This window comes from Podarcis gaigeae (assembly GCF_964106915.1).
Source record: "Podarcis gaigeae genome assembly, chromosome: 10".
Lineage (NCBI taxonomy): Eukaryota > Metazoa > Chordata > Lepidosauria > Squamata > Lacertidae > Podarcis > Podarcis gaigeae.
The window spans coordinates 5,171,171-5,190,204 of NC_139686.1; the positions used below are offsets into that span (position 1 = coordinate 5,171,171).

Below are 19,034 nucleotides of genomic sequence, written 5' to 3' on the forward strand. Positions count from 1 at the left end.
CTTCCCCTTGTCGCGTCTTCTCTCTCCACTCGGTGGCAAAAGGGCAGAACTTAATAATCGGGTTTGCGTCTCGTGTAGAACCCAGTTCCTTTAAAAGCCTCAGCGGGTGTGTGCAAGCCTGTAGTCCTCATGGAGGACTGGAAATGCAGGTGGAAACATGGAAGCTGCGTGGAGCGCTCCTGCACAAGCAACGGCTTCCCACTCACTCCAGAGCGAACTACACCTAGGACTACCGAAACTCACACGATGGGGGCAAATGATGCCAGACTCCTGCTGTTTCTCTCTTAAAAGGTAAAGGGACCCCTGACCATTAGGTCCAGTCGTGACCAACTCTGGGGTTGCGGCGCTCATCTCGCTTTACTGGCCGAGGGAGCCGGCGTACAGCTTCCGGGTCATGTGGCCAGCAGGACTAAGCCGCTTCTGGCGAACCAGAGCAGAAACTGTGTTTACCTTCCCGCCAGAGTGGTACCTATTTATCTACTTGCACTTTGTGCTTTTGAACTGCTAGGTTGGCAGGAGCAGGGACCAAGCAACGGGAGCTCACCCCATGGCGGTGATTTGAACCACCGACCTTCTGATCAGCAAGCCCTAGTCTCTGTGGTTTAACCCACAGCGCCACCCACGTCCCTGTTTCTCTCTTACCATTTGTTTATTTCATAAAATTTATATTAAGAGTTCCATTCTGTACCAGCTGAGCATCCCTCATGTACCGCTTGATTGTATAAAACACGGCTGTCCAACTTCCAAGAGACTGCGATCTACAGCCACCATAAAAAAAATTTTGGCAGTGATCTATCTACCCATTGGATTGACCAGAGTTGTCCAACTTTTTGGGGAAAGCTTCATCAAAGTTATTGAGCTTTTTGTGGAGAGCCAAATTTGCTGAGCAACTCAAAGCGGTTTGCAAGCAGAATAAAGTGATGAACTTTCAGTAAGAACTACTTCTATATTTTATCAAAGTACAAAATCAGCAACAAACAGGTCAGAACAAAAAGCAACAGTCTACGTGTCTGGAGAGGGTAAACAAAAAAGTTTCTTTGCAAAAGTACGGTGATGGCGTCTGCCTGACGTCAATAGGCAGGTAGTTCCACAGTGTAAATTCTGCACTTAAAAGGTGGATTTCTTACAAATGTCTTCCCTCGCGGCCTCCGCTTGTGCTGACACCTCATGCCCAAACCTGCCGCCTTTGCCAATCTTCCCTCTCTTGCATGGCGCATCTTTAAGAAACAGGGGCACATCCTAGCCATGCACAAAGTTTCTGGTTTTAAACCAGGGATGGGGCGACTGCAGGGTTTTCCAGACTCCATCTCCCATCTTCCCAGGCAATTTGGGCCAGGCTGGCTGGACCCGATGGTGGGGGCTGGAGGCTCTCCATCTCGGCCCACTAGGCAGCTGGGCTAAACATATGAAACAGGCAGGACTGGAACAGAATTGACCATAAGGAAGCCGCCTTCGCCAGTCAAACCATTGAGCCGCCTTGCTCTTGCCTGCCAACAGAATTCCTGGGCTGCAGTGAAATAAGTTCCATGTCGCCTCCTGTCTGTTCCTCTTTTCACGGGAGATTTGGGCCTGTTATAAACCCGCAAGGAGGACTCGGGGATAAGAGCCCCCTCTCCCCTCTTGTGGTTTCCAGAAATTAGCAATCAGAATTACTACTATAATATATAATAATAATAATTTATTATTTCTACCCCGCCCATCTGGCTGGGATTCCCCAGCCACTCTGGGCGGCTTCAAGCAAAGATTAAAAATACATTAAAATGTCCCACATTATAAACTTCCCTGAACAGGGCTGCCTTCAGATGTCTTCTAAATGTCAGGTAGTTGTTTATCTCTTTGACATCTGCTGGGAGGGTGTTCCACAGGGCGGGCGCCACCACCGAGAAGGCCCTCTGCCTGGTTCCCTGTAACTTGGCTTCTCACAGGGAGGGAACCGCCAGAAGGCCCTCGGAGCTGGACCTCAGCGTCCGGGTAGAACGATGGGGTGGAGACGCTCCTTCAGGTATACTACTATTTTTATTTGTTAAATTTTTATACCACCCCTCAACTGAAGATCTCGGGGGTGGTCCACAACATAAAATCACAGTATAAAAACCACAGTAAACAATTAAGAACGACAAAGCAGTAATTCCTCCTCCCACAACACATTTAAAAGGGTATTGGATGCCAATCAGCCAAAAGCCTGGTCAAAGAGGAATGTTTTTTTGCCTGGCACTTAAAGGTGTATAATGAAGGCACCAGGCGAACTTCCCTGGGGAGAGCATTCCGTAAGCGTGGAGCCACTGCAGAAAAGGCCCCGTTCTCATGTTGCCACCCTCCGGACCTCTGGCGGAGGAGGCACGTGAAGAAAGGCCTCATATGATTATCTCAGGGTCCAGATCGATTCAAATTACAAGAGGCAGTCCTTGAGGTATTTCGCCCCCTGAGCCGTTGAAGGCTTTATGGCTCAAAACCAGCCCTTTGAATCGGACCCAGAACCTGACCACCAAATTCTGCAGCAGCTGAAGTTGCCAAACTGTCGTCAAAAGCATTGCTGCCTCCAACTGTGGGAGGAGAGCAGAGCCATTGTGGATAATAGCCGCTGATAGGCCTCCATGAATTTGTGCAATCCTCTTTAAAACCCATTTAGCTTGGTGGCCTCCAGTGGGAGGGAGTTCCACTGGTTAACTCACACTGAGCGAAGAAGGACTTTATCTGTCCTGAACCTTGCAACGTTCAGCTTCGCTGGGTGGCTTCGAGAGATGGAGAAAAACTCCGCTGCCGTTCCTTCCCCCCTGTAACTTCTTTAAATAATAATAATAATAATAATAATAATAATAATAATAATAATCCCACCCTCCCCAGCCAAAGCCAGGCTCAGGGAGGCTAACAACTGTAAAATTACAGTAAAAACCTAATGGGGGGGGGGGACCAATTTAAAATACAGGTTAAAATGCCATTTAAAATGCAGCCTCATCAAAACCATAAGGGGAGGGAAACATAAGGCCAGACAGAACAGCTCTGTCTTGCAGGCCCTGTGGAAAATGTCAAGTCCCGCAGGGCCCTAGTCTCTTGTGATAGAGCGTTTCACCACGTCGGGGCCAGTACTGAAAAGGCCCTGGCCCTAGTTGAAACCAATCTAATCACCTTGCAACTTGGGACCTCCAAAGTGTTGTCATTTGTGGACCTTAAGGTCCTCCGTGGGGCAGACCAGGAGAGGTGGTCCCGCAGGTATGTGGGTCCTAGGGCTTTAAAGGTCAAAACCAGCACCTTCAACCTGACCCTGTACTCCACCGGGAGCCAGTGCAGTTGGTAAAGCACTGGGTGAATGTGATCCTGCAGCGAGGACCCCATAAGGAGCTTCGCCACAGCATTCTGCACCCGCTGGAGTTTCTGGGTCAGTCTCAAGGGCAGCCCCACATAGACCGAGTTACAATAATCGAGCCTGGAGGTGACCGGCGCATGGATCACTGTGGCCAGATCAGGGCGAGAGAGGTAGGGCACCTTTGTCTCTTTCTGGCTCCCGACTCCTTCCTTCCTTCCTTCCTTCCTTCCCTCCCTCCCTCCTTCCCTTATTTCTTGGGGCATTTGAAAAACTGGTGGAGGTTAGGGCAGGAGTGGAGTGGGGTTAGAGAGGATTACATAGACTGTGGCAGCTGTGAACAGGACTCCCAACAGGAGGACCGTGACCTCCTAATTAACAAATGATTAGGGAAGATTAAAGGACCAACTGTGAGGGCTCCTCTAAGCGGAAAGGGCTGGCAGGGTTTGACAGCAGGTGCGCCGAAGGAGGCAGCTACCTGTTTTGAGAGCAACAGTTCAGCCTTCGACCCCTGCAAGGGAATCTCTGGATAATAAAGAGTTTGCTTGGGTCCATAAAGACTAACAAAAAGTCAGGGCAGGGCTATAACTAGGGGACTGAGCTCATTCTTTGCATGCAAATGGCCCACAGTGGCTAAAATGCCCCCTGTTTGAAACCCATCGCCATCAATAGCCCTTTCCTCCTCCATGGATCTGTCTCAATCTCGTTAAACCCATCTAGGGAATAATAATAATAATAATAATAATAATAATAATAATAATAATAATACATTTTATTTATTTAACACCAGTAAAATTACAGTAAAAACCTAATGGGGGGAACCAATTTAAAATATAGGTTAAAATGCAATTTAAAATGCAGCCTACCAGCTCCACCTGGTATGCAGGATGAGACCCTATCTGCCTGCAGACTGTCTCGCCAGAGTGGTGCATGCTCTGGTTATCTCCCGCTTGGACTACTGCAATGCGCTCTGTGTGGGGCTACCTTTGAAGGTGACCCGGAAACTGCAATTAATCCAGAATGTGGCAGCTAGACTGGTGACTGGGAGCGGCCGCTGAGACCATATAACACCGGTCCTGAGAGATCTGCATTGGCTCCCAGTACGTTTCTGAGCACAATTCAAAGTGTTGGTGCTGACCTTGAAAGCCCTAAATGGCCTTGGTCCAGTATACCTGAAGGAGCGTCTCCACCCCCATCATTCTGCCCGGACACTAAGGTCCAGCGCCGAGGGCCTTCTGGCAGTTGCCTCCCTGCGAGAAGCCAAGTTACAGGGAACCAGGCACAGGGCCTTCTCGGTGGTGGCACACGCTCTGTGGAACGCCCTCCCACCAGATGTCAAAGAGATAAACAACTACCTGGCATTCAGAAGACACCTGAAGGCAGCCCTGTTCAAGTTTTTAATGTGTGACGTCTTAGTGTATTTTTTGTCTTTGTTGGAAGCCACCCAGATTGGCTGGGGAAACCCAGCCAGATGAGTGGGGTACAAATAATAAATTATTATTATTATTATTTGTCAGGGGTTCAGAAGGAGAGACACAGGAGGGGGAGCAAATGGAGAGTGAGGAGGAGGAGTACGAGGGGGGCGCAGGCAGTGACAGTGGCCAGAGTTATTCCACAAGCCTCTCTAGCGAATCGGAGGACTCACAGAAGGGAGCGCCGGTGGCCAGAGCAAGGGAGATTCCAAGGGAGAAACCTCAAGAGGGAGGGGCCAGCGGGGAGTCTCTGAACAGCAGCTGGAGATCAGGGCCAGCGTCTCCACCAGAGCGCAGTGGGGAGGGGGAGTCCCAGGAGTCGGGACCAGTGTCCTCACCACCAGAGGGAGGAGAGGAGTCAGGTTTGGCAACACCCACATCAGGAAGCGGGGAAACGGTCAGAAGGAAAGTCACCGGCTGGGCGCGCGCGCCAAGTTCAAATGTACAGGAGCGCGGCACAGCGGGGAGCCCGGGAAGGGAGCCAGGTCCTAAAGCCCGCCGGAGGGAGGGGCAAGACTCAGGAGGCTCCGCGTCAGAGGAGTCCAGGAAGGAGGGAACCCCAGAGGGCAGAAGGACCCAACGCAGGAAAGAGCAGCGCAAGAGGTGGAGCCAGGCTAGAATCTTAAACTGGTGTGGGTGGAGCAGTGAGTCAGAGGGGACTTAGCCGGTCTAGCGTTAAGACGTGGGCCTGCGCGCCCAGAGCTTGGAAATGGAAACTAAACTTCAATAAAGACTTTTGTATATAATATCCACTGGGCGTTGGTCCTCTGTGAGCTGGGACCTAGCGGCAGTCCTGACATTATTATTATTATTATTATTATTATTATTTAAAAGCAGCCCATAGATCAAAACCATAAGGGGGGGGGGAAACATAAGGGTCAGACTGAATCCAAATCAAAGGCCAGGCGGAACAGCTCTGTCTTGCAGGCCCTGCGGAAAGATGTCAAGTCCCGCAGGGCCCTAGTCTCTTGTGACAGAGCGTTCCACCAAGTCGGGGCCAGTACTGAAAAGGCCCTGGCCCTAGTTGAGACCAATGTGTGCTGAGCGAAGGAATGCCTTCTGCATCTCCTGAATCCTCCGAGGTTCAGCGTGGTAATCAATGGGGCAACGGCTCTGGCTGCTGGGGGTATAAGAGAGAAATAGAAAAGGGGCCTGTCTCACACTGGATGAGACCCAGAGGCTTGAGTTCCTCTCTGTCCTGAATCCAAAGCTATGGTTTTGGAAACCTCCCTAGAAACCTAATTATCGGGGGCAAGATCTGTTGAGAGTGTCAGGGCTGCAAGCCCTTCCAACTTAAGCTCAGCATTTATATGTGTGTATAAATAAAACCCTATATCACTGCTGTCATCTCCAGGGGCCTTTGTTCTCAGGAAACCAGACCTAATGGTAGGTGCAGAAATAATAATAATAATAATAATAATAATAATAATAATAATAATAATAATAAATAAATAAATAAATAAATAAATAAATAAATAATATTTATACCCTGCTCTCCTGAGCCAAGACCGGGCTCAGGGCGGCTAACACCAGGTATAAAAACAATTTATTAAAATACAATTTAAAAGCAAGATTAAAATACAACATTAAAATGCAGCCTCATTTCAGTAGAAACTCAAATCAATAACTTTTGGGGTATGAAAACGTCAAATCTTTAGCAAGGCCAACTATCCAGACTGGTCCTACGTGGGTCAGAAAAAAGCCAGGGAAGTCCCCAAATAGGAGTTCCATCACAGAAGGAGAAAGGAAAAAGGAAAGAGGGGAAATATCCCACTGCTCAGAGATCGCGGTGCATGGAACAATATTCAGGCATAAGCTTTTGTTTGCTGAAGTCCAGTTCATCAAGTTTCCACGGCTGGATCCCTTTGAAGGCATGGTGTCCATCTTTGCAGATCTAAGACCGCTTTTAACTAAACCAGGTCACTCATCCAGCAAGGATTTTTGGGCAAATTGGATCGGTGCGATAATGAGTGCAGGCAAACAACAACAACAAAAGAATTTGGCTCAACTAACCAGGAGGGTATGACAGACACAGACAAGAGTGAACCTAACAACTTTGGCTTCTTATCAAATTATAAGGAACTAATAAGGTGGAGAGATCATTCATGATCACTCAGTGGAAAGAGCTGGGAATGGCAGCATTAGATAGAAATGGATAGACAGTTCTGGAACCTGATTTCAGATACAGGTTTTAATCCTGTGTTAGATGTTTTTATCTCTGCTAATACTTGGCGTGTTTACTTCAGCAAAATCTTTGAAAGTGATGGTGACAATGGGCCAACTACGATTCAGGACCTCCTAACGTTGACACCACAATGGCCCCCTGTTTCAGAACAAGAAGTAATAGGTGCCTTATAGGTGCCTTAATCTTATAGGTGCCTTAATGACTGATAAAGCTTCTGGAGAAGACATGATCCCTTCAGAGGTCTTTAGGAATAATTCTGCGTGGTGGTCTTTCCCCTCCTAGCAAAATTAATTTCTTATATCAGCTATACTGGCACTTTCCCCAAGGGTTGGAACCAGAGTATTATCATCCCAATTAACAAGGAAGGTGGCAAACACAACCCCCAGAACTATCAGCCTATTAGTTTATTGGCTATGGGGCCACCACTGAGAAGGCCCTTTCCCAGGCCATCATAATCCTCAGCCCCTGAGGGTGGAAGATCTACCAAGGGGGTCTGCTAATCTCAGCACCTGAGAGGGTCTGCATGGAAGAAGGAGGTGGCCTTTCAGATACATAGCTGTCAACTCTTCCCTTTTCTTGCAAGGAACCCTATTCGGAATAAGGAAATTTCCCTTAAAAATGGGAAACGTTGACAGCAATGTTCAGATATCTGGGGCCCGAGTCATTTTGGGGTTCAATGTCACCGGTCTGAACCCTTTTCCCAGTTTCTCAACAGACTTCTTAAAAATGAAGAAACTCTCTTAAGTCCTTCATGAACCATAAGCATTTAGGGTGGCTTTGTCAGTGTGGCTCAGCGTAAGCAGAGACCCAAGGAGTCGCTGATTCAAAATTCTCCACAGCCCTTCCAGCCTCAGGTTTACCTCTTCCAACCTGCTGAAATAGGGGGAAGAGACTCCAGAAGGCGCTTTCAAAGTGCTTTATTGTCTTTATTGGTTTTGCCCTCACAACAACCCTGTGAGGTAGGTCACTTTTATCACCCCCTCAAGAGAGGATCAAGAGTCCTGAACTTGTGGAGGTCACTTGTGGGTTGGGGGAAGGCTGGGTCAAGTCTGAATCGGGGGCCTAATCCAGCCCGCTGGTGGCCGATGTAATCCGGATCCATGGCAGTAATGTCCTGGTCTCATGTTCACTTCATCAAATCTGGCCCTCTTTGAAAAAAGTTTGTTGTGTCCTAAAAGCAGAGACATCACCTTGCCAACAAAGGTCTGTATAGTTAAAGCTCTGGTTTTCCCAGTAGTGATGTATGGAAGTGAGAGCTGGACCATCAAGAAGGCTGATCGCCGAAGAATGGATGCTGTTGAATTGTGGTGCTGGAGGAGACTCTTGAGAGTCCCATGGACTGCAAGAAGACCAAACCTCTCCATTCTGAAGGAAATCAGCCCTGAGTGCTCACTGGAAGGACAGATCCTGAAGCTGAGGCTCCAATACTTTGGCCACCTCATGAGAAGAGAAGACTCCCTGGAAAAGACCCTGATGTTGGGAAATATGGAGGGCACAAGGAGAAGGGGACGACAGAGGACGAGATGGTTGGACTGTGTCCTCGAAGCTACAAACATGAGTTTGACCAAACTGCGGGAGGCAGTGGAAGACAGGAGTGCCTGGCGTGCTCTGGTCCAGGGGGTCATGAACAGGCGGACACAACTAAACAACTAACAACAACAACAAGGTGAAAGACTTCTGGGAAAAGATTTATAATGAGTTGAAAAAAATGTTGAAAAATACATTTATTAAGAAACCAGAAGCCTTTTACTTGGTATAGTGGGGAGTGAAATCCCCAAAAAGGATGCTACTTTTTTCTGTATGCCACAACAGCTGTGAGAATATTATTAGCAAAGAATTGGAAGGAACAAGATTTACCAACTAGAGAAGAATGGCGGATGAAGATGATGGACTATATGGAACTGACTGGGAGACTCCGGGACCAGAGAGAAGAGACAGTGGAAGAAGTTTAAAGAATATTTGAAAAAATATGTTAAAATTTAAATTTTAGAATAGCTTTGGAAGTGGATATAGGCTGTAGGATTAGAAGTAGAAGATAGTGTATTTTAAAATAGTATTATTTGTAAGTGATAAAATGTGAAGATTTTTATGGTAAAAGTAAGTGTGATTTAAAAAATGGTTAAAAATAATGATATATGTAAACTGCTAAAGATGAGGTAAAATGAAAATCAGATAGGGGGGACTCGGGGAAGCCCACCTAACAATGTTTAGAAAAAATAAGGGTAAGACAAGAATTTGTTTGTATTGTTTATTTGTCTTATAAAATGAATAATTTTTTTGGGGGGGGGGGGACATATATCCCAAAGACGCCACAGTCTCAGCTGATCTTCATTCCAAGGCCCAGGCTGCCATGCCTACAACCTTTGAGTCCCTCACTGCTCTGAGTTTTGGGTGGCATGTAAAAATAGTTTGTGCTCTATTTGTGGCTGCAAAGCTTTGCATTTAGGGTTCGTTGCATTTGCATGCATTCAGCCCTTGCCTGAACTGATAGAGTTTTCTTAATGGGACCAGTAAAATACCAGTTGCTTGGCAACCCCATCGAATCCCTGTCTTGCCCCATAAGCCTTACATCGCGAGACCCTTCATCCCTCTCTCATCCCTCCCCCGCATCAGCTGTGAATCTGACATTATTTTTAAGTGCTGACAGCCTTCGGCCCTTAATCCAGTCCTCATCCACTATCCAAACAGCTTATTCTGAAAGCGCCACCATCAGCCGGCGGTGGCCTAGATTTCGATTTCGGCTGCAAGGCCTGGCTGGCGGTAAACAGGAACTATTTGCATTAGCGCCTTACCTGTTACAGTGAAGGACGGACTGGAGGAGGAAGATGGAGGTGAAAAAGGAGAAGGAGATATGTCATGGCAGGCAGGGTGGGGGCAGGGAAATTATGGGGAAATCAGGAAGAAAGAATAATGGAATCCCAGAGTTGGACAGGACCACAAGGGTCATCTAGTCCAACCCTCTGCAATGCAGGATTTTTTTGCTCAATGTGCTGCTATCAGCTAAAAATGGAAATCGCAAGAAATACCAACTGTAGAAGAATGGCAGGTGAAGATGTCAGGCTTTTTGGAGCTGGCCGACCTGACTGGAAGAATCCGCCATCAGAAAGAAGAGGAATACCAAGAAGATTGGAAGAAATTTAAAGATTATTTAGCTAAATATTGTAATATAAGATAATTAGAAGTCACTTGAAAGCACCAAATAGGCTAATGTGTTACAAAGCATTATGGATTTAGACTATTAAGAAAAGAGAAGATGATAGTAAATTGAAGGAGTAAATTTTATTAGAAAGATGATTTTGGAGAACTGTTACAAGGTGATACAATGAAATTCAGTTGGGGGGGTTGAGGAAGTAGATAACAATGAAAGCTAGATTGGGTCTTAGAAATAATAAGAGTTTATATATTTGGGCTTTTTGGTGGTTTTCTTTCTTTTTTTAGTATTGTTGTGCTTTCTTTTGTGTGTTTTATTAGCTATATTTGTTATAAATGTGGAAAATCAATAATTTTTTTGAAAAACAGAGGAATGTTTTGCTCAATGTGAGGCTCGAACAATGTTGTGTCTGACTCTTTGTGACCCCCATGGACCAGAGGACGCCAGGCCCTCCTGTCTTCCACAGGAAGAAATGGAGGCAGTGAGAGATTTTACTTTCTTGGGCTCCATGATCATGGTGACAGCAGTCACGAAATAAAAAGACGCCTGCTTCTTGGGAGAAAAGAAATGGCAAACCTAGACAGCATCTTAAAAAGCAGAGACATCACCTTGCCGACGAGGGTCTGTATAGTTAAAACCACTGAGCCTAGGACTTGCCGATCAGAAGGCTGGTGGTTCATATCCCCACGACGGGGTGAGCTCCCGTTGCTCAGTCCCTGCTCTTGCCTACCTAGCAGTTCGAAAGCACATCAAAGTGCAAGTAGATAAATAGTTACCACTCTGGCGGGAAGGTAAACGGCGTTTCCGTGCACTGCTCTGGTTTGCCAGAAGTGGCTTAGACATGCTGGCCACAGGACCCGGAAGCTGTACGCTGGCTCCCTCGGCCAGTAAAGCGAGATGAGCGCCACAACCCCAGAGTTGTCTGCGACTGGACCTAATGGGCAGGGGTCCCTTTACCTTTACCTTACTTTTATGCAATAAGCTAGTTCTCGCCCAGGTCTGTACACCTGTCTATCCTCCAACAAAGGCATCATCAGAGTTCAAGATCACATTCCAGCCAGGGGAAAGCACGTAAAGGGGGGGGGGACAGGCCCAGTAAGAGAGGTTAGCCTGGGGAGCATTCCAAGGGCCAGACATAGAGTCTTGGAGGGCCACATCTGGGCCGAAGGTTCCTGTCCACCGGGTTAGTTCCCTGTACAGCTGAAACCTGAGGTCAGATTTCGCTCATTTTGGGCAAATATGATGAGTTTTAGACTGCAGTCCTGAACCTACTTACCTGGGAGTAAGACCCACTGAACATCGACATTGTTAATTGGTTACAAAGGTGCCTCAGTTAATTTGAAGCAAAATATTTACCATGCAATGGGACGCAGGTGGCGCTGTGGGTTAAAGCCTCAGCGCCTAGGACTTGCCGATCGAAAGGTCGGCGGTTCGAATCCCTGTGGCGGGGTGCGCTCCCGCTGCTCGGTCCCAGCACCTGCCAACCTAGCAGTTCGAAAGCACCTCCGGGTGCAAGTAGATAAACAGGGACCGCTTACCAGCGGGAAGGTAAACGGCGTTTCCGTGTGCGGCTCTGGCTCGCCAGAGCAGCGATGTCACGCTGGCCACGTGACCCGGAAGTGTCTCCGGACAGCGCTGGCCCCTGGCCTCTTGAGTGAGATGGGCGCACAACCCCAGAGTCTGTCAAGACTGGCCCGTACGGGCAGGGGTACCTTTACCTTTACCTTTATTTACCATGCTAGTGTTTACAGGCACTGGCTGGTATTTCACTCTGCAGAGGCTTAGAAAAGAGGATAACTGGGATGCGCAGCAAAGTTAGCATCTGTTGGAAGAAAGCAGTCTGCGAAATATCTAGGGACAGCACCCCAAAGAGCTGTGGCCACTCCAGAGGGACACATCCGTCCTCCCGTCCTGTCACAAACTGGGAGGGATATGAAGGAATGGCAGGGTCTTGGCAGGGACTCATCTTGGCAGAAAAAATGGTTGCTTTTGCTGATTTTCTCTATTTGTTTCAAATGCTCCCAGTATGTGGCTAGACTGGAAGGAGCTAAAATAGACACCTGGCTAAAGGTGGAATGGAAATGTAAGAAAAATAGACGGCATGTGAAATAAGAGAGAGAGGGAGAGAATGAGTGCATGCCAAGCGATCAGAGTTTCTGAGTGAGATTTTAGAAATCTCTTCGTGTGTGGTTAACAGTGTGGAATCTCATTTGGTGGGATGAATGGCCCCCATCTTTTTAAAAAAAAGATTTTCAGCGCTTGGCAGAGCAGATCCAAAAGCCAAAACTCAGAAGCGAGGCCCCTTAACCCCATGAAAACTGCCCGTCTCGTTTTGGGCCCTCTGTAGTTCCTGGCTGGATAGTGCCCGGAGTCTTGTTCAGTCCTGTTTCCGCGACAGACACCTGTCCAAATCGAATCCTGGGTCATGCATAATTTAACCTGTCAGCCGCGCAAGTAGGAGAGACGCCCGGGCCGGCGGAAGGCCCATCATCCAAAACACCTGCACGGCGGAAGTGGGGTGGCGGCACATTTTCCATCGAGAACGAGGAAGGGATCCGTAATTTGCCTTACAGCAAGTTATGTCTTCCTGCCAATCTAGCAGTTCGAAAGCACATCATAGTGCAAGTAGATAAATAGGTACCGCTCCGGCAAGAAGGTAAACGGCGTTTCCATGCGCTGCTCTGGTTCACCAGAAGCAGCTTAGTCATGCTGGCCACATGACCCGGAAGCTGTGCGCCGGCTCCCTCAGCCAATAAAGCGAGAGGAGCGCCGCAACCCCAGAGTCGGCCACGACTGGACCTAACGGTCAGGGGTCCCTTTACCTTTAAGTTATGTCAGGAGCAGGGAGGTATGAAGAAACAGGAGGTGAAAAAGCAAACGTGGTTTGCTGAGCGTCAGGTACTAGGAAATCACTTTGGCCTCAGGAACATCTGCTTTTCCAGCTCCACTAGGGCAGATTTCCAAATCAATGGGGTTCTGGGGCACAGGCCTCCTGGAAACCCTCCTCGCCAATGTGGGAATGCTGCCCTTTAAGGGAGAGGGGCTGCTGCAGCTCAGTGACTGAACACCTGCTTTGCATGCAGAAGGACTCTGGTCCAATCCCCAGAGTCTGCAGGGAAGGCTAGAAAAATGCCCTGTCTGAAACGCTGGCAACCTGCTGCCAATCAGTCCGGACAATACTGATCTAGATGGACCAATTGGTTGGTAAAGCCAGTATACCTGAAGGAGCGTCTCCACCCCCATCGTTCTGCCCGGACGCTGAGGTCCAGCTCTGAGGGCCTTCTGGCGGTTCCCTCCCTGCGAGAAGCCAAGTTACAGGGAACCAGGCAGAGGGCCTTCTCGGTGGTGGCGCCCGCCCTGTGGAACGCCCTCCCACCAGATGTCAAAGAGAAAAACAACTACCAGACTTTTAGAAGGCATCTGAAGGCAGCCCTGTTTAGGGAAGCTTTTAATGTTTGATGCATTACTGTATTTTAATATTTGGTTGGAAGCCGTCCAGAGTGGCTGGGGAGGCCCGGCCAGATGGGCAGGGTACAAATAAATTATTATTATTATTATTATTAATTATTATTATTATTTCCTATCTTCTATATCTCAGTGAATGAGCAACTGCCTCTCATGCAGAAGGGCCCAGCTCCTATTCCTGGCATGTTCAGTTAAGGCCCCTGTCTTGAAACCATAGAGAGCTGCCAGTGTGGACAGTCGTGGGCTAGCTGCACCAATGGTCTCATTCAGTAGAATGGTGTTCCTCGAAGCTGCTGCGACGATGTGTGTTTTTAAGCTGCATTTCCGCTTAGCAAAGTCCTTTACTGCCCCGCTACCTGCACTTTGTGCTTACAACAGTTTCATTATTCCCATTATACAGATGGGCCACTGAGGCCAAGACAGAGTGAATGTCTTGGCAGGGGAAGATAAATCTGGTCACCTTAACAGTGATTGAACTATGCAAGAGCCCTTTGCATTTTGAGGAGGGGGCTGCTCCGAAGTATATCCCAAGTGCAATTGTGCAAAAAACTGGCCATGTGGAAAGCCCGCTGGACTTTCAAAGCAGTTTAGCCCTTTCCCCCCCCAAGACCTATTAGATAGGTGTCTTCCTGCCCCTCTGCAAAATAGGAATAGGATCCCAGAGAAAAGAAGGAACTTTTATTGCAAAGCATCAGCGACATGTAATTTCAGAGATTATATTTCAAAGGTTATGCAGAATTTGAAGGGTGGTTCTTTGTTTGCAAGGAACCAGTTTGTTGCCTTGAGACAGGACAAGGGGCACTTGCGAGAGGAAATGTACATTAGGAACGGATCTGTGCCGGAGACCGTGTGAAAGCTAGTCCCAGACACAGAGGACAACAGCATTCATCTTTTTTTTAAAAAAAGTCCATTTCGAGCCTCCATGAATTAAAAGTCTGCAGCACCTCCGTTGCTGGAAATTGCAAATGCGGAGAATGTTCTTGTGGTCAGATCTTGCCTGCAGGCTTCTCTTTTGGCCACCGTGAGAACGGGATGCTGCACTTTGGCCTAATCCTGCAATCTCTTCTTACGAAAGACTCCAAATCTTTGGAGCCTGGTACTCCTCCACGCACTCCACACTCCTTGCAGCCAACATTTATACACAATAAATTCGCAATTCAAGATGGTAGCCTCCATCTTCAATGAGGAAAAACTTGAATTCTATTTTTTCTTCTATCCCACGTTAGAAGAAACAATCATCTTGGCACAAGATATCAGTGGCCCCGTGCAGCCCCCCTGAACCCAAGCCAAGAGTGGGGCTGGGCAAGCCCCCTGTTCCAAAGGACTACTTGCTCTGTGACCCTGAGCGGGCAGAGAATTTGGAATTTCACTTCTGTCTGCGCCAGCTCTCGACCACTGGCAGAGGGAGCTGTTTGCTAGCGGGTCCATTCTCCCTGACCGCAGGACGGACGACTGAGGCTCGACCCTCAAGCTGTAGTTGGCAAGTCTAGAACCACCGGACCATGATACCTCACCAGTGTGAGTTCTACCATTGCCAAACACAGCAAGAGAGAGAGAGGATACGGCTGGAAAAAGCGACACAGGAGGGCCGCATCCTGACTGACGCCATCGCCTGCAAAGGAGGAAGAAAGTTGGGGGGCGGCATTCCTGAATGGTGTCTGTGCAGCAATCCCCGATGGCTCTTTAGACCTTTGCATCCAGGTTAACGTTTGGGTCGATCCTTTCGCGGCAGGCCAGAGATGCTTTTATGCCTGAAACAGAGAGAAAAATGCCGTTGATGATGATGATAATTTATTATTTATACCCCGCCCATCTTGCTGGGTTTCCCCAGCCACTCTGGGCGGCTTCCAACAAAAGTTTAAAAATACCGTATTTTTCGCTCTATAAGATGCACCAGACCATAAGACGCACCTAGTTTTTGGAGGAGGAAAACAAGAAAAAAAATATTCTGAATCTCAGAAGCCAGAACAGCAAGAGGGATCGCTGCACAGTGAAAGCAGCAATCCCTCTTGCTGTTCTGGCTTCTGGGATAGCTGCGCAGCCTGCATTCACTCCATAAGACGCACATACATTTCCCCTTACTTTTTAAGAGGGAAAAAGTGAGTCTTATAGAGCAAAAAATACGGTACCTTAAAGCAGTGCCCCCAAATAACCACCCGGACTTGTTTCGATTAATTCCTGCAGGAGGATTTCTGGTTCTTAAGTTACAATTTGAGACGACCAGTCATAGTTGTCTATATGGGAAACAGTTTATAAGTAGTAAATAAGGAAGCCGTGTACAGGATAAAGGAAGTCCTTTATTTCGTTTTTCTTTGTTGAAAGTGTATTGTTGTAAAGTTTGTTTCGTTTTAGATGTTACGGGTTTATTTGTTGCTGTAGTAGATTTGTGTTGTGAATAACTTCAATAAAATTCAAAATAATCCCAAAACATCAGGCATTAAAAACTTCCTCAAGTCCTAAAACTTAAAAACTTCCCCTAAATTGAGTCCGGCGTGCAAGAGACATGTCCCCCAAAGTGGATGGCCGCAGCAATCAGGCCCAATAACACTCACCTTATGGGTCTGGGGAAAAACTGGGCGGATTTGGTTCTAGGGAGTCTAGCAGCTGATCTCTGCCCTAGCCCAATCTGGGCCAAATGCATTATAGGCAGAAAGTGCTTTTGCGCTTTATCTCCTGTTTTATTGCCCCAGTTTTTATTTAAGATAACTAGGGAGCTCTGCTCAGAGGCGTAGGAAAGTCAGGTGGTAAGTGGTGTGGAAAATTTCTTTTTTCTTTTTTTTTTTTGTTAAAGCGTTTATTAATTTTCCAATAAAAAACATCAAATCATATGGAGGTTGCAGAGTTTGGAGAAACTAAAAGATGAAGTGCGAGATTGGTTACATTACGCTCAGATTAAAGAGGTTTTCAAGATGGATAAAAAGATAGGATTCCAGGTGGAAAAATCGAAATTGGAAACAGAACTGTTAGAACCTAAGACTAAGGTACTTTCAAGAATGTACAACTTGCTGTTAAAATGGAACACACAAGATGAAACGGTTAAATCGGCTATGATAAAATGGGCACAGGATATTGGGTACAATATCATGTTTGCTGACTGGGAAAGGTTATGGACCACCGGTTTGAAATTTACAGCATGTAATGCCTTGAAAGAAAATATTATGAAAATGATATATAGGTGGTACATGACCCCAGTCAAGCTTGCAAAAATATACCATTTGTCTGATAATAAATGTTGGAAATGTAAAGAAACCGAAGGAACGTTCTTTCACCTCTGGTGGACCTGCCCTAGAGTGAAGGCTTTCTGGGAAATGATATATAATGAGTTGAAAAAGGTATTTAAGTATACCTTTCCTAAGAAACCAGAGGCCTTCCTTTTGGGCATCGCTGGCCAGAGGGTGTTAAAGAAGGACCGAACATTTTTTATGTATGCAACAACAGCAGCAAGGATACTTGTCGCCAAGCACTGGAAAACCCAAGATTTGCCCACACTGGAAGAATGGCAGATGCAACTGATAGACTATATGGAGCTAGCAGAAATGACTGGCAGAATCCGAGACCTGGGAGAAGAGGCTGTGGAGGAGGACTGGAAGAAATTCAAAGATTACTTACAAAAATATTGTAAATTGTATGAATGTTAAGAAAGATGTAAGATTATTAACAATATGGCACCAAAAAGCTAGTTAAAAGGAGTATGAAGATAAATGAAATCATAAGAAAAGATAAATTTTGGATAAATATTATGTTAAAATTAAGCTTCTAAGCTGGGGGTTATACTATCTAAAATTAGGGATAATATTGGAAAATTATAATACAAGAATTGAATCAAGGTGATAAATTGCTGGGTAAAGATCGAAAATTTGGAATGCAGGAACGAGAGATGCGAGGAAGTCCAAAGAAGTGAAGAAAGTATGATGATTGTAAAACTATATGTTATGTTCTTTGTTTCTCTTTTTTATTGTATTAAGAAAATCATATAAAACATCAAATCATAATCCAATAAAAGTAAAAAACTAAAATAAAAGAATCCAATTGTCTTCCGAATTGTAAATTTAATTTTACGACTTCCCACAGTCTGGACCTCAAAGATTTCCAAATCTCAGTCCTGCCTCTCATCGATATTTCCATATCCCGATTTTATCTCTCCAAGGTGTGGAAAATTTCTTGTCACCCCCCCCCCCATTTATTTTTATTTTTTGGCCTGCAAAAATAGTTTTACGTTATTTCGTATTTTCTTGCAATGTGGATTATGGGCCTCCGATAACAAGGTGACTGTGGACAGATACTTAAATCTACAGGATGGGTTGTGTTTTGGTTGCACTGAATTGAAATTTCAGCCTTCACGACGTATGAAAACGGCCAAGTAAACAGTTATTTTCCTGGAGGATGATCAAGATATTAACTGATATGCATGAAATTTCAGATATAGCTATATAATCCCTAGTGTAGTAAAATAAGACCTTTGGAGCAGGCATTTTTTTTAAAAAAAGGTTTTTATGAACCGCCCTAGCAGGGCAGTAATTGTTCATTTTTTACACCCCCCGTCCCCCTTCCTACTCCCCTGGCTCTGCTTCAGTTTCCATTTCGCAGGAGGTAACAGCGACGAGTTTTTGAAGCAGGGCCTTTTTGGTGGTAGTGGCACGACTCCAGCCGCCCCAAAGAGGCCCACCAGCCACCTCCATTTTGTCCTGGGCACCAAAGCAAGACAGCTCTGTTCTCGCAAAGCTTTTTAAATGCTGCTATTTATGGTGGAGTGTGTGCCTGTGTGTATTTTCCTGTACATTTTAGGTTATCGTATTATATTAACTTACCTCTTGTACATTAAGCCGGGCTCCTTTCAATAATAATAATAATAATAATAATAATGCATTTTGGATTGTATTTTTTTTTTCCTGTTCCAGGATTAGCCATCTTGAGAGACCTTACAGGGCTAGCAGGCAGGTTATAAAGTTTTGAAACGAAAAGAAAATGAAAACAATAGAGATGCAACTCTTCACCCCAGCCTTGGACAGCTAAGGGGTGTTTTTATAACAACCTCCGTTTTCCAATTCAAACCGTATTTATTTATTTTTTATTCCATTAAATTTACATCCCGCTAGCTGACTGTAAAAAAAAAAAAAGCAGTTTACAAATAGACAAAGCAAAAACACCGAGAGAAAAAAAATCACAACCATACTTTTAAAAACATGCAAAAGTTAAAATACTAAAGCAGATTAAAATGACCTTGAGCTTCTAAGAGTATATTGCTTTTATTATTGCTTGTTAGCCGCCCTGAGATCGGCCTTGGCTGGGGAGGGCGGGGAATAAATAAATAAATAAATAAATAAATAAATAAATAAATATCATGCCTTATATCATGAGGCAGGGAGTTCCACAGTGCTGCAGCTGCAACAACACTAAAAGACCAAGTACTTACAAACGTGAAATGGACATTTTTGGGGCACCTGCAATTGTGCCAATTGA

The 19,034-nt window shown here is 46.1% G+C and overlaps 1 long non-coding RNA gene across 1 annotated transcript; it reads right to left on the reverse strand.

Moving 5' to 3' along the window:
- Positions 1 to 14,232: 14,232 nt before the first annotated feature.
- On the reverse strand, positions 14,233 to 18,802 carry LOC310826311. The gene is made up of 2 exons (XR_014555727.1): positions 18,383 to 18,802; positions 14,233 to 15,325 (listed from the first exon to the last, which is right to left on the reverse strand). It is a non-coding gene; the product is annotated as an uncharacterized lncRNA (long non-coding RNA).
- Between the last annotated feature and the right edge of the window lie 232 nt (positions 18,803 to 19,034).